This window comes from Amblyomma maculatum, chromosome 9 (assembly GCF_055883805.1).
Source record: "Amblyomma maculatum isolate TAMU_Amacu chromosome 9, ASM5588380v1, whole genome shotgun sequence".
In the NCBI taxonomy this organism is placed as follows: domain Eukaryota; kingdom Metazoa; phylum Arthropoda; class Arachnida; order Ixodida; family Ixodidae; genus Amblyomma; species Amblyomma maculatum.
In genome coordinates, this window is record NC_139352.1 from 116,456,412 (window position 1) to 116,468,838 (window position 12,427).

The window sequence follows — 12,427 nt, forward strand, 5'->3', positions numbered from 1 at the left end:
GATATGTAGGGTGCAGGATCTAGCACCAACTTGTTATTTATGAGCAGGGAAAGGAATTCTCGACTAATATTTTTTCTTCTTTCTAAAGGGGCTAGATATTGTTCATATTCATAAGCGCAGATGAGGAATCAAACGGCGAAAACTTGGAATAAATAAATCTTACCGCTTTTCTTTGAATTCTTTCAAGTTTTTTAACATCGGTTTTAGTATAAGGACCCCACTTCACATATGCATACTCGTGCTTAGGCTTGATTAATGAATTATAGGCGAGTAATTTAATTTCAGCGCGAGCTTTCGGAAGTTTGTTTCGCAGAAAACATAGCTTGGGAAATGCGGATGAGCAGATGTTCGTAACTTGCGAATTCCAGGACAAGTTGTTCGTTAATGTTACACCTAGGTATTTAAAACTGGATACTTCATGCAATGGTGATTTCTCAAGGTGATACCTGTGAAGAAATATATTTTTTTTACATGTCACGTGAAGGAAATTTGATTTTTCTTTATTTATGACCACGCCCCATTTCTGGCACCATGCAAGGACGTTAGTTAGCGAAGTCTCAAGATCAATTTGGTGATTAGAACATCTAATATCCCGGTACAGCACGGAGTCATCTGCAAACGTCAGGAACAATTGTTTCAACATTATCATTGATATAAATAAGAAATAATAAAGGCTCGAGTACACTACCTTGTTGCACTCCAGATGTGACTGCAAGACCATCCGATTCCTCTCCGTTAATTAACACATTCTGTTTGCGGTTTGTTAAATAGTTTGAAATTCAAGTAATCAACATGCCAGGAAGGCCAATTGCTTTAAGCTTTAAAATTACTTTGTCATGAGGGACTTTGTCAAATGCTTTCCTTAAATCAAGGAATATTAGATCAACTTTACCATTATTATCAAGGGCAAATGCAAGTGAGTGAACGATTGCTATTAATTGGTTTTCTGTCCAATATCATTTGTGAAAACTATGCTGAAATTAATATAGAACAGAGTGCAGATTTAAGAATTCATTTATGCAATTGGCAACAACGTGCTCAATTATATTTACAAGACGAAGAAATTAGTAAATAGGGCGGAAGTTAGCCAAGAGCAAACGATCACCTTTCTTGGGTACAGGGACGACTCGGGCGGTCTTCCAGTCATCTGGCAAATTTCCAGTTTGCATTGATGTTTTAAACAGTGCACAAAAGAACTTTGCCAATGGTTCTGCATATCGTCGTAGGAAGATGTTTGGAATGCTGTTGGGCCCAAATGTTTTTTTTTGGCTTTCAAGTTCAGAAGCATAGAAAATACACCAGCATAAGAAACAAAATTTACTTCTGCTTCTTAAAACTCGGCGGCTGAAGGGGTACATGAGCTAGATTTTGAAAATACGCTTTGAAGGTAGGTGTTAAAGTGCTGCGCAATGGCTATCTGGTCAGTAATTATGGAATTGTTGACTGATATCTTAGACAAAACAGTGTTTTTTTCCGCTAATATATTTCCAGAACGTTTCTGGTGCGTTCTTCATAAAGTTCGGTAAAGACGTCGTGAAATAGTGATTTTTAGAAACACGGACTGGGGATTGCGCGAGAGCATCCTGTAATTTTGTGATCACGCCAGGTTGCGATCGTTTTTTCTTTAAACGTTTTATTTTGCCCTTCTGGTGTACGATATCGCGTGTTCTCCAGGGTGTCTGTTAATTTTCTTTCGTTTCCTCGGCACAAAAGGTACCAATGCAGTAGTGGCACATGCGCTTAAATCGAACTCACTGGACGCAGACGTCTGTGACATTGAATTCAGGCAGACAGCTTTCGATATGTTCTACGATTAAGGTGTAATTGGCACGGAGTAATCTTTTGACTCAGTTGACTCAGTTGAAACCTCGGCGGTGAGGCAGGCATTGCGAAATCAGGGGGTAGACGAGCCGTACGTGAAAGTGCTGGAAGATATATATAGTGGCTGCACAGCAACCATAGTTCTGCAGAAAGAAAGTAACAAAATTCCCATAAAGAAAGGTGTTAGGCAATGAGACACACTCTCCCCAGTACTATTCACAGCTTGTTTAGAGGAAGTATTCAGAGACTTGGAATGGGAGCAGTTAGGGATAAGGGTAGATGTGGAATACCTCAGTAATCTGCGATTTGCTGATGACATTGCCTTGCTAAGCAAATCGGGGGATGAACTGCAAATAATGATTGATGACCTAGACAGGAAAAGCAGAAAGATAGGCTTGAAAATCAATATGCAGAAGACTAAGGTAATGTTCAACAGCCTCGGGAAGGAACAGCAGTTTACATTAGGTAGCGAAATACTGGAAGTAGTAGGCGAATATGTCTACTTAAGACAGGTAGTAATCGCAGATCCGGATCATGAAAAGGAAATAACAAGAAGAATAAGATTGGGATGGAGCGCTTTCGGCAAGCACTCGCAGATTATGACTAGCAGCTTACCGGTATCGCTCAAGAGGAAAGTATACAACAGTTGCATCTTGCCTGTACTCACCTATGGGGCTGAAACGTGGAGGCTAACCAAAAGAGTTCTACTTAAGTTGAGGACAACCCAGAGGGCTATGGAACGAAAAATGGTAGGGGTAATATTAAGAGATAGAAAGCGTGCAGAGTGGGTCAGAGAAATAACTCAAGTTACCGACATTCTAGTAGAAATTAAGAAGAAATGGACATGGGCAGGACATGTAGTGCGAAGAGAGGATAACCGATGGTCGCTGAGGGTTACAAACTGGATTCCAAGGGAAGGAAAGCGTAGCACGGGGCGGCAGAAAGTTGGGTGGGCGGATGAGATTAAGAAGTTCGCAGGTGTCAAGTGGATGCAGCTAGCACAGAACCGGGTTAAGTGGAGAAATATGGGAGAGGCCTTCGCCCTGCAGTGGGTATAATCAGGCTGATGATGATGATGATGATGATGATGATGATGATGATGATGATGATAATAATGATGGTGATAATGAAAATACTTGGCATTCACGTTGCATAGCACAAGGTTTTTGCGTCTACTGCTGTTGTTTTGTTCATCTTAACATTGTGCTTTCCACCAGTGAAACAGAAATGCACAACGACACGAAATCAATACCTTTCCACCTGGCATGTAGTGCCTGCAATCAACTTTTATTCCATTTTCTCTAGGTATGGTCCAAGCATCAACACCCTGTAAGCAAAACACACACACACAAAACGGTGTCCGGAGGAATGCGCGTGGGCTCGACGGCTGGCAAGGGCTGTAGCGTCGACACTTGATCCAGGCATCCAAACGCGCCGGCGCTGTAGGTGGCCTAAGTATGGCGGGAGTAGACGCCGAAATATGAAACGGTAGGGTGTCTAGACACCCTAGAAACGGTTTCACGAGCGGCCATAAAAAGAACAATGGTGCGATAGCTAATACTGGGGCATATTCTCCTCTCACCTTGCGCATGCTTTCCGCTGTGCGAAACTGCGCGCTGTGGACGGGAGCGTCTTCCACTTAAGAAGCATTGACTTCCAATGGAGGAAAAGAACTAGGAAACTGACTAGTAAGTATGCTAGTCACAAGGACGGAGAAATAAAGAGCATTAGGCAACAGGTGAAAAACACAGAAGGTAAAAATTGGAGAAATTCGATGGAAAAGAAACAGAGTGTGGAATTATACCGAAAGTGGAACGCTGATTTTTGCAATAGGGAAGGCTGTCCTGATTATATTAGCGATTACCTTAGTAAACACTTTATACACAACAGACTAATATTAAGCTGATTGGTCTGTAACTTTTCAGTTCCTTAGCGTCCCCTTTCTTATCAAGGTATTGTTCGCATCCTTCCATGGCTCCGGTACCGTCGATGACACCAGGCACTGAGTATATGGGTGGCCAGTTTCTTTAGCATAATATCCCACTCTTCGTTCAAGAAATATATAGTTACCTGAACTTCTCCAGCTCCTTTTCTCACTTTCATTGTTTCTAACGCTTTCTCAACGTCGTCCTTATTCACTGGTGGAACCTCTGACTGCGTTTCCCTACAGCCATTCTCATTATTGCCCTGAGTTCTTTGGCTACTGCAGAGATCAGTATAGAATTCTCCGGCTACTGTGACTGTCTTGTCCATCTCGTCCATATTCATGATTGCATTGCCCGCCTTGTCCCTTAGCGCATACATCTGAGTTTTGCCTATGCCCAATTTCTTCTTCATCGCTTTAAGGCTTCCTCCATTGTTTACAGCCTGCTCAATTTTCTCCATGTTATACTTCCTTATATCGGCCACTTTGCGCTTATTGATTAGCTTTGATATCTCGACCAATTTTATCTGGTCTGATTGATTGGAAGATTCCATACTTTGGCGTTTATTAATCAATTCTTTCCTCTCCTTAGACAACTTGCCTATATCCTCTCTAACTACCCTACCGCTTACTTCTACGTCGCACTCAGTATTGATACCTTTGAAATTATTGTTCATTGCTTCTAGGCTAATGTCGTCATTCTCGGTTAGAGCTAAATATTTATTCTACAGCGAGATCGAGAACATTTCTGCCCTCCCCCTCAGCGCTTATTCGTTGAACTTCTTTCTCACTAATCTGTTTCGTTCCCTTTCAGGAGTTGGACTAATTCGAGTCCTTACCATCTTGTGGTCACTACATCGCACCTTTCCGATTACCTCTACGTCCTGCACAGTGGCGGGGTTAGAACACATGATGAAGTCAGTTTCATTTTAGTCTCCCCGTTAAGGCTTTTCCATGTCCACTTTCGGTTCTTCTGTTTGGTGAAGAAGGTGTTCATGATTCTTAAGTTATTGCTGTCTGCAAACTGAACTAGTAACTCCCCCCTGCTATTCCTAGAACCAATGCCATAATCCCCCCCTGCCTGATGTCATGCCTGCTCTTTCTCCACCTTGGCATTGAAGTCGCCCAATAGTACAGTATACTGCGTCTTCTCTTTCCGCATTGCCAATTCTACATCTTCATAGAAGTTTTCTACTGCTTGGTCATCATGACTACATGTAGGTACATAGGCCTGTACAACATTTAGTTCATACCGCTTATTAAGTTTAATTATGAGGCCTGCCACCCTCTCATTAATGCTATAGAATTCATCTATGTTACCAGCTATATATCTATTGACAAGGAAACCTACTCCTAGTTGTCGCCTCTCTTTTAAACCTCGATAACACAGTACATGCCCATCCTTCAGTACAGTATATGCCTCATTCGGCCTCCTAACCTCGATAAGCTCTATGACATCCCATTTTACACTCTCTAGTTCCTCTAATAGGACTGCTAAACTAGCTTCACTATCTAGGGTTCTAGCGTTTATAAATATAGAATGTTGAATTTTACCATTGAAATAACCAGAGATAAAGATAAACTGGATGTTTATATTTCTACCCTAGGATGCTTTTTTACTCGTTCAGTAACCTCGATTTTCACACTTTTAACATTATCGAACTTTAGTGTGATCTGCGCATCCACAGCCTCTGCGCTCTCCGGACAAAAAGATGGACTCGGTGTCCCGAAGGGCCTTGAATGATTCTCGACTTGAGCGCTGCTAGAACGACTTGACAGCCGACCATGGAGCCATTATTGTGACCTAATTCGTTGGCGCGTTCCGTGTTCTGTCACCGCACACTCTCCTCCAAAACCAGGCGATGCATTATAATTAAGAAGTGAAGAGATGCACAACGCAGTTGAGCATCAGCCCATTTCTCATCGAGGGGAAACTGACATCCAGACTCTCAAAAGGCGCAGCCATGCATTCACCTACGCGAATTGCATCTCAGACTACTGGCATATTCGACCTACTCCTTCGGGGGCCGTGGACGTGGATTAACGGCTATGACTCTTGGTTGCAATTTTGCCGTCAGCATATGACATCCGCCGGATGCACTGTGACTAGACTGTTGAGCTACGCCAAAGAGGAGGCGGTTAATAATATGGCTCCACATCCGGCTTGCAGACCGAGCAGAGATTGACATTCGGAGATACATAGTGCTCAAACGTGTTTGTTGCGTATTGGTTGGGATACAACCATCTACGCTTGCTTCGAATGCTTCCGTCATTATCTTTTGTAAAATGCGTCGTGGGACTCTGGAAGATCGCGAGCTGCATGAAGGATGGGTGGCCACTGTGCTCGGGGAACTCGTAATATGAACTTAGAGAAAATCTTAGGTTTTCAAACACACCAAAGACAGAGCTGATCTATTCTTATATCGCATTAACCTAAAAGCCTCGTATTCAGTCGGAATGGTCGCCGAATATGCCACTGGTACCTGCAGCGTGTCTAGTAGCTTTCTATAGTAGGTTTCTTTTGAAGATGGTTTCTGCAGCTTGCATTACTAGCTTACGCGACCAGTTAATATTGCAGTTTTGTTCAGAGAGTTACTCCAGTTTATAGTTAGGTTTGATTTGTGAATGGTGTACTGCACTCACTTACTCACTTAGTTCGGTTTGGTATAGTTTCCTCGAATGAATAACTTCAGTGGTACATACTGCTACAATTTACACAAGTGGCGGGTCACAGCAGTTGACTGCGGTAACTGAATCTCACTCCAAGAGATCACACTAGGTAATCCTGTTTGATTTGGTCCAGTAAGTCCAGCTGAATTTCAAGTGTTTGGTTTATGCAATAAGCAACCATTTTAAAGAACAAATTAATGATTTCATTGGCGTGAAGCTAACCACAGATGCTTCCTCGCCCACTGGATGCTACTGACATTATTGTGTGTGTGTGTGTCTGCTGGTATGCGCGCGCAGAATCGTTGTAGTGTGCGTTTGCTTTCTTGCGTGTATGTATGGTCAATTATGATATTGTCAAGAAGACGTGGAAATATTATAGCTTTCATAAATACTAAATAATGGGGAAATGCTTTTCTTATATAGTGTTTCCTGCGGCCCTAATCCTGACGACGCTACTTCGCACGTTAATAGTATCATTATTTCGTCAATGCGACACTGGTGCATGGCATTGCAAGAAAAGTTTGTATTTTTCGGTACAAATTTTCCCGCCGTACATATGCGTTTCCAAAATAACTGTGATTAATAATGAACTATAAATAGAGCAATTTTGAGACGAAAATTAACGGACCGCGTGTGTCAATAAGTTCCCATTGCTCTTTATTACATCACTGTTCTTTGCCACAACCACGTCCAATGTCGAGCTCGCGCCAGCAGTTCGGAGCACATCATCACACATCAATTTAAAGTTTTTAATCACAGTGTTTGGCCTAGAGTTCGTAGCCTATGGCAGACAGTACTTTCACATCACCACTTTAAACTTTCAATGTTTAAAGCTGCAGCATTTCGAGTACAGTCCTTCCACCAATAAATTCTTGAAACATATACTGCAATGTTAAAAGCATAGACTGCCTACCCGCCTCTTTCAAATAAAAGCTTAGTACTCCACCATCTCCCCTCCGTTCAATATTTTCCTGTCGCCAAGTCACGGCTTCACGCAGAGAGAGCAGCGCTTCTTTAGCATTGTGGCTTGCCGAAAGGAGAATCAGAGAAGGGAGGACTTAGGTAGTGAGGGAGAGAAGAATTGAGGGATGCGGTGAGGGAGTTAATTCGCACGTCGAAGGGTTTTAGTTCATTCGGGCAGTTCTGCCTAGTAGAAGAGCACGGAACACCACTACACATGTACGTTCTAACTGAAACCGTTCTACCAAGCTGGGACAGAATAAAACGAAAAGTGGTTGTTTAAAACGCACCTGCTATTAAGCACCGCTCCTCTCGTTAGCGGCTGCAGAATGGAACGACCGGGAATAACGTTGGCGGCTCCGCGAGGGGCCCTCAATAGTGGTTGTGTATAGTGCTCTGGCTTGCAAACGGTCGTCCAATTGACGCATTCCCTTACTAATTTTTTTAACTGCGCCTGATTACTCGTGAAGTGTGATGCTCAATCTCGTTCTGAACTTCTACTAAGGACATTTTAAACGATGGTGGTATTCATATGTTTGTTTTTTTTTATCTTTCCTATCTCTGCAAAAAGTAGAATTTTTTCTGGGCGCCAATTTGCCGATACCAGACTGAGCAAACTGTGGGTTGGGCTGAATGTGTTGATGAAGGCCTATGAAAATGTGTTTCTCGCTTTGATATAAACAATTCATTACATTATACAATTATTGTATTCTCAGTTTCCCTCTTTCATTGATGTGAGGAGTAAGGACTGTCGCCCATAAAAGGAAATGGCCCACAATAGCAATCCTGCCCTTGTGTTGCACGTACTGAGGTAAAGCAAGGTCAAGAGCGAGAAGTGCGGCTTCTCGACACAAGCCATATACCGCGCGCAAATAAAGCTGGCGAGCGTCAGCTGATCCAATAGACGCTTTCGACAACTCAGTAAACCGGTAATGCCTGACTGTTTTATTATGAGCTGCTCGCTTTAAATGGGCTAAAATATTTTGGCAAGTCTGTCGGGTTGAGAAAAAACTTAACATAATGAAAACCAAGAAGTAAAATGAAGAGAGAGGACGTTTCACAGCAGGTACGACACCGGACAGGTTGCAGCTTACCTTTTGAAGCTCTTACCTCTTCAGCTTACCTTTTTGAAGTTGGTCTTTTTGAAGTTGGTCACCGACCGTAGACCATGGAAAAAATCTCAGGGAAGTGTTCCTAAGGAATGGCTAATATTATAGTTAAGGATATACAGTTGAGCATCGTGGTGCGTCTTTCTGTCCTTCTCTGGTCCATTATGGATATGTGCAGGAAAGCGGCCAAGAACAGGCGCTTTAAGTAGTTATTGCAAACAATACTCGACTTTTACTGTTTACCCCTTTTGTGTTCTTGAGTGGAATAAACTTTCTGTGCCTTTTAACTAAGATGGGTGACACCTTGCTATAATGTTCGTTCTTTTAAAGGAGAATTTGTACCCTGATATTTCTTTTTTACCATTGCGGTCACTTCTCACTGGTCATTTAGACTTGTTAGCCATTGTCTACCCTAAGAGCCAGAACTGCAGCTCTATTCGCCTGTTTCCTTTTAGAATCAAAGTCCATATTGACTGAAACGCAAGCTGGTAACAAAAATAGCATGGAAAAACGACAACTTTAAATGGGAACCGCTAGTGCGGAAAAACTTCCCGCCTCCGCGCAGCCCGCCGAATCCTTTTCTCTCAAAGAGCACAGGCTACATGCAGAGCTTCGTCTTTATATTTTCTCTTTATTTGCTTCCTGCTCCCTCCTCATTCCGGTTAAGATGAGCCACGGGTCAGACCCGTCGCGTGCATCTGACGCAGGTGCGCTCAGCAGCTTAGCCACCGTGAAATCCTGATGAAGGCCACTTGCACCGCACGTTATAGCGGCGCTGATTGCCAACTGAGTCCCCCTTCCGTGCAGGAGAACCGGATGCAAATCCCAGGTACTTTCAGTGAAAGTGGGGATGTCTAGGTACCGAATTATTTGAGCTAAAACTTTCAACATTCCTGTTTATTAACTCACTCTTGTTAACCTTTTTTGTATGAAAGTACTTCCAGCATTAGGCATGCTCCCCGCTGGGGTCGCTTTGCATTTCGCGCTCAACTAAGCTTTTCTGCGCGGCCGTCATTTGGGTTTCATCCAGTGGCCGTTGATGTTATCCTGTGTGCCACGTCAGTTTCTAGCCTCTAATTTGAGTTAGCTGCTAAAGGTTTCTTCAATACTGTACGTGTCCATTGCATTTCACTAGCCTTCTCTCCTCTGGCGTTGTATCTCGCAGTTTTTCGCGGTTTTTTAAACAAGCTATCATTATGTGCGCCAGTGCATTAGTATGTTTGTGCTGACTTAATCAGTAAGCAAGACCTTTCAAGCGCTGCTGAAGCAAATCATCACAAATATTCCTAAAGCACTGAGTAATCTACACTGCCCTGCCTTCAACACTCCTTTCCTTCTCCTCCTCCTCCAGAAATGGAAACGCCTAAGCCTGGCTGGTGCACACGGTGCATTACGTTTACTCTCATCATTATCAACTAAATGCATCGTCATTATCATTGATAATGCCGTAATTGTCATTATCACTAATTGCAGCTTCATGGTCATTGCTGCTATCTTTCGGACGTAGAGAAAGAGAATTACGATGCGCCTTTCACGATCCCGGAATTTTGATGTGTGGGCAGAGTGAGAGCTCGATACTGATGGAACCGTATATGACAGGTTGCGGTATGCGCTGGAAGTACTTCCATGCAGTAGAGAAAAAAATATATCCCGCGCGTGACTCAGCTGGGTAAAGCCCGCTGGCTGGGAATCCAAGGGATTGAGGTTCGATTCTCGGTGGAGACAGGATTTTTATTTTTCTGATGGCGTCATCACGACGAATGACATGTGCCACATCAGCGCACAAATCCCATGCACAGATCCGAAGCACAGATCCTGCGCCCGTTTTGTGTGCGGGATTTCGTTGCAGGAGCCTGGAAAGTATTTCGCCTTAAAACGACAGAACGAAAGGGAGCATGATGCTTGCAGTCTGGCGCGGGTATGTATAAAAAGAATCATAGAACAAGATTTGCTATCTGAAGGACTGTGATCCTTCAGATAGCAGGCCTGCGTATCTGCAGGATATGCCATTAGCATATTTATTGTTCACCGCACTTCTGTTTCTCAAGTTTGTTGCGCTTTAAGAAAGGAATGACGCTGTGCACATGCTGAGGATCTTGTAATAGATGCCCTTCCTAGATATCGAATGAAATGCTTCTTCTATGCCGTGCCGCGCACATGTATCAATGAGCACGTAGTCTGATATACCCCATCATCGAAAGATCTGTTGTCTTGTGGTGACATTGAAGCAAATCCTGGTCCATTAGACCATGAAATGCTGTTTAAATTACTAGCTCTGGAGAGCCTGCAGGCTTTCCAGAACAAAATGGAAGAAACAATTTCCCCTATAAATGAGCGCATTGATGGTAGTGAGACACAAGTATCCAGCATAAATGTCTAAGCCACGAAGGTAAAAGATATAGAAACCCCTATATTAGATCTTCGGGGACAACTCGCTTCATTTAGGAACAAGATGGACGATCTCGAAAAGAGAGACAGGAGAAACAACTTGATTATCTACGGTGTAGAGGAGGTCAGCGGGGATTATAGCCTGGAACTGGAAAAAAAAATGTGACCGATGTCGTTTTTTTTGGGAAAGCTCGGTTTAACATTCAATGGAGTAGAAAGATGTCATCGACTAGGCAAAAAGGAAGAAAACTGAATACGTCCTGTCCTTTTGAAACTAAGCTGCTTGACTTCCGTGAAAAAAAATGCCAGTATTGCAATCTTGTCATAAGCTCAAAGACTCCGTGCTATCAATAGCTGATGACTATTCAAAGCGGGTGCGGGAAATACGTAAACAATTGTCAAAAAGCTGCGAAGAAGAAGCAGCAGACGTAGCCAAGGCAAAGCTGATCTTCGATAAACTAAGCACTGACAGTGTCCTTTTTGGTTGGTACGAAACGACAGGGTTGCGTTTGAAGCTTAAAGCACGAGCAAAAACAAACTGACGTCGGACGAAGAGACCTCGGGTACTGAAAATATTAACTATCAATTGTAGGAGTGTTCTGAATAAGACTACTGAATTGGAGGCTCCTCTGCTTTTGCGCGATCCAGATATAGCAGTTTTGACGGAGGCTTGGCTTAACGACACAGTACATCACAATGAGTTTGTTCCTGATGGTTATACTGCGTACAGAAAAAAAAGTCATATTAGAGAAGGAGGCGATAGCCTTCTTTTCAAATCATCCTTGCGAATTTTCGCAATGCTTGATGTACCAGAGTGTATTTTCTGTACAGCGTACCATGCAAATGTTCGATATGTTATTGCAGCAATATACAGGCTTCCTAGTTCTACCACCTACGTATTAGGCAATCTGAAGCAAGATCTTTGCAGAAATGTAAAATCTAATAACCGTATTATATTATCAGGAGATTCTAATTTGCCTAGTATCGAATGGGCAACGTTTTCTCTTAAATAACATAACTCCCTTGAGGGAGTAATGTTGGACATCGCCTTTTCCTTTGATTTTTTGAAATTGTAGAACAAAGCACGCGAGTTCAAGGTGACTCTTGACCTTTTTTTTGTCAGCGGTTTCATTTCCGATAAAACAAATTGCGAAATATTACCTGGAATATCGGACCACGAGGCTGTAATACTTACTATTGCAGACACCGTCTCATATATTACAACAAACAGTTCGTCTTACGGAAACTTTTCTCGAGCTAATGATGTATCAATTACTGACACAGATTCTCTAAACTTCGATGACTTTTCAAGTAGCATAAAAGATGCAGACTCGCTTTGGTGCAGCTTTAAAAAATTAGTTGTAGTGCATTGACTGCTTTGTCCCGTTGGTAAACAAAAAGGCACATGGTAATAACCCTCGGATTTCTCTTGAGGCTTTGAGATTTGAATGTAAATTAAAAAATGTAAAGAAACAATTAAAAATCCATAGATCGCAGCCCCTCCAGAAAAAACTCAATGAACTTTGCTCACAATTTAGATGTCAAGTATATACCG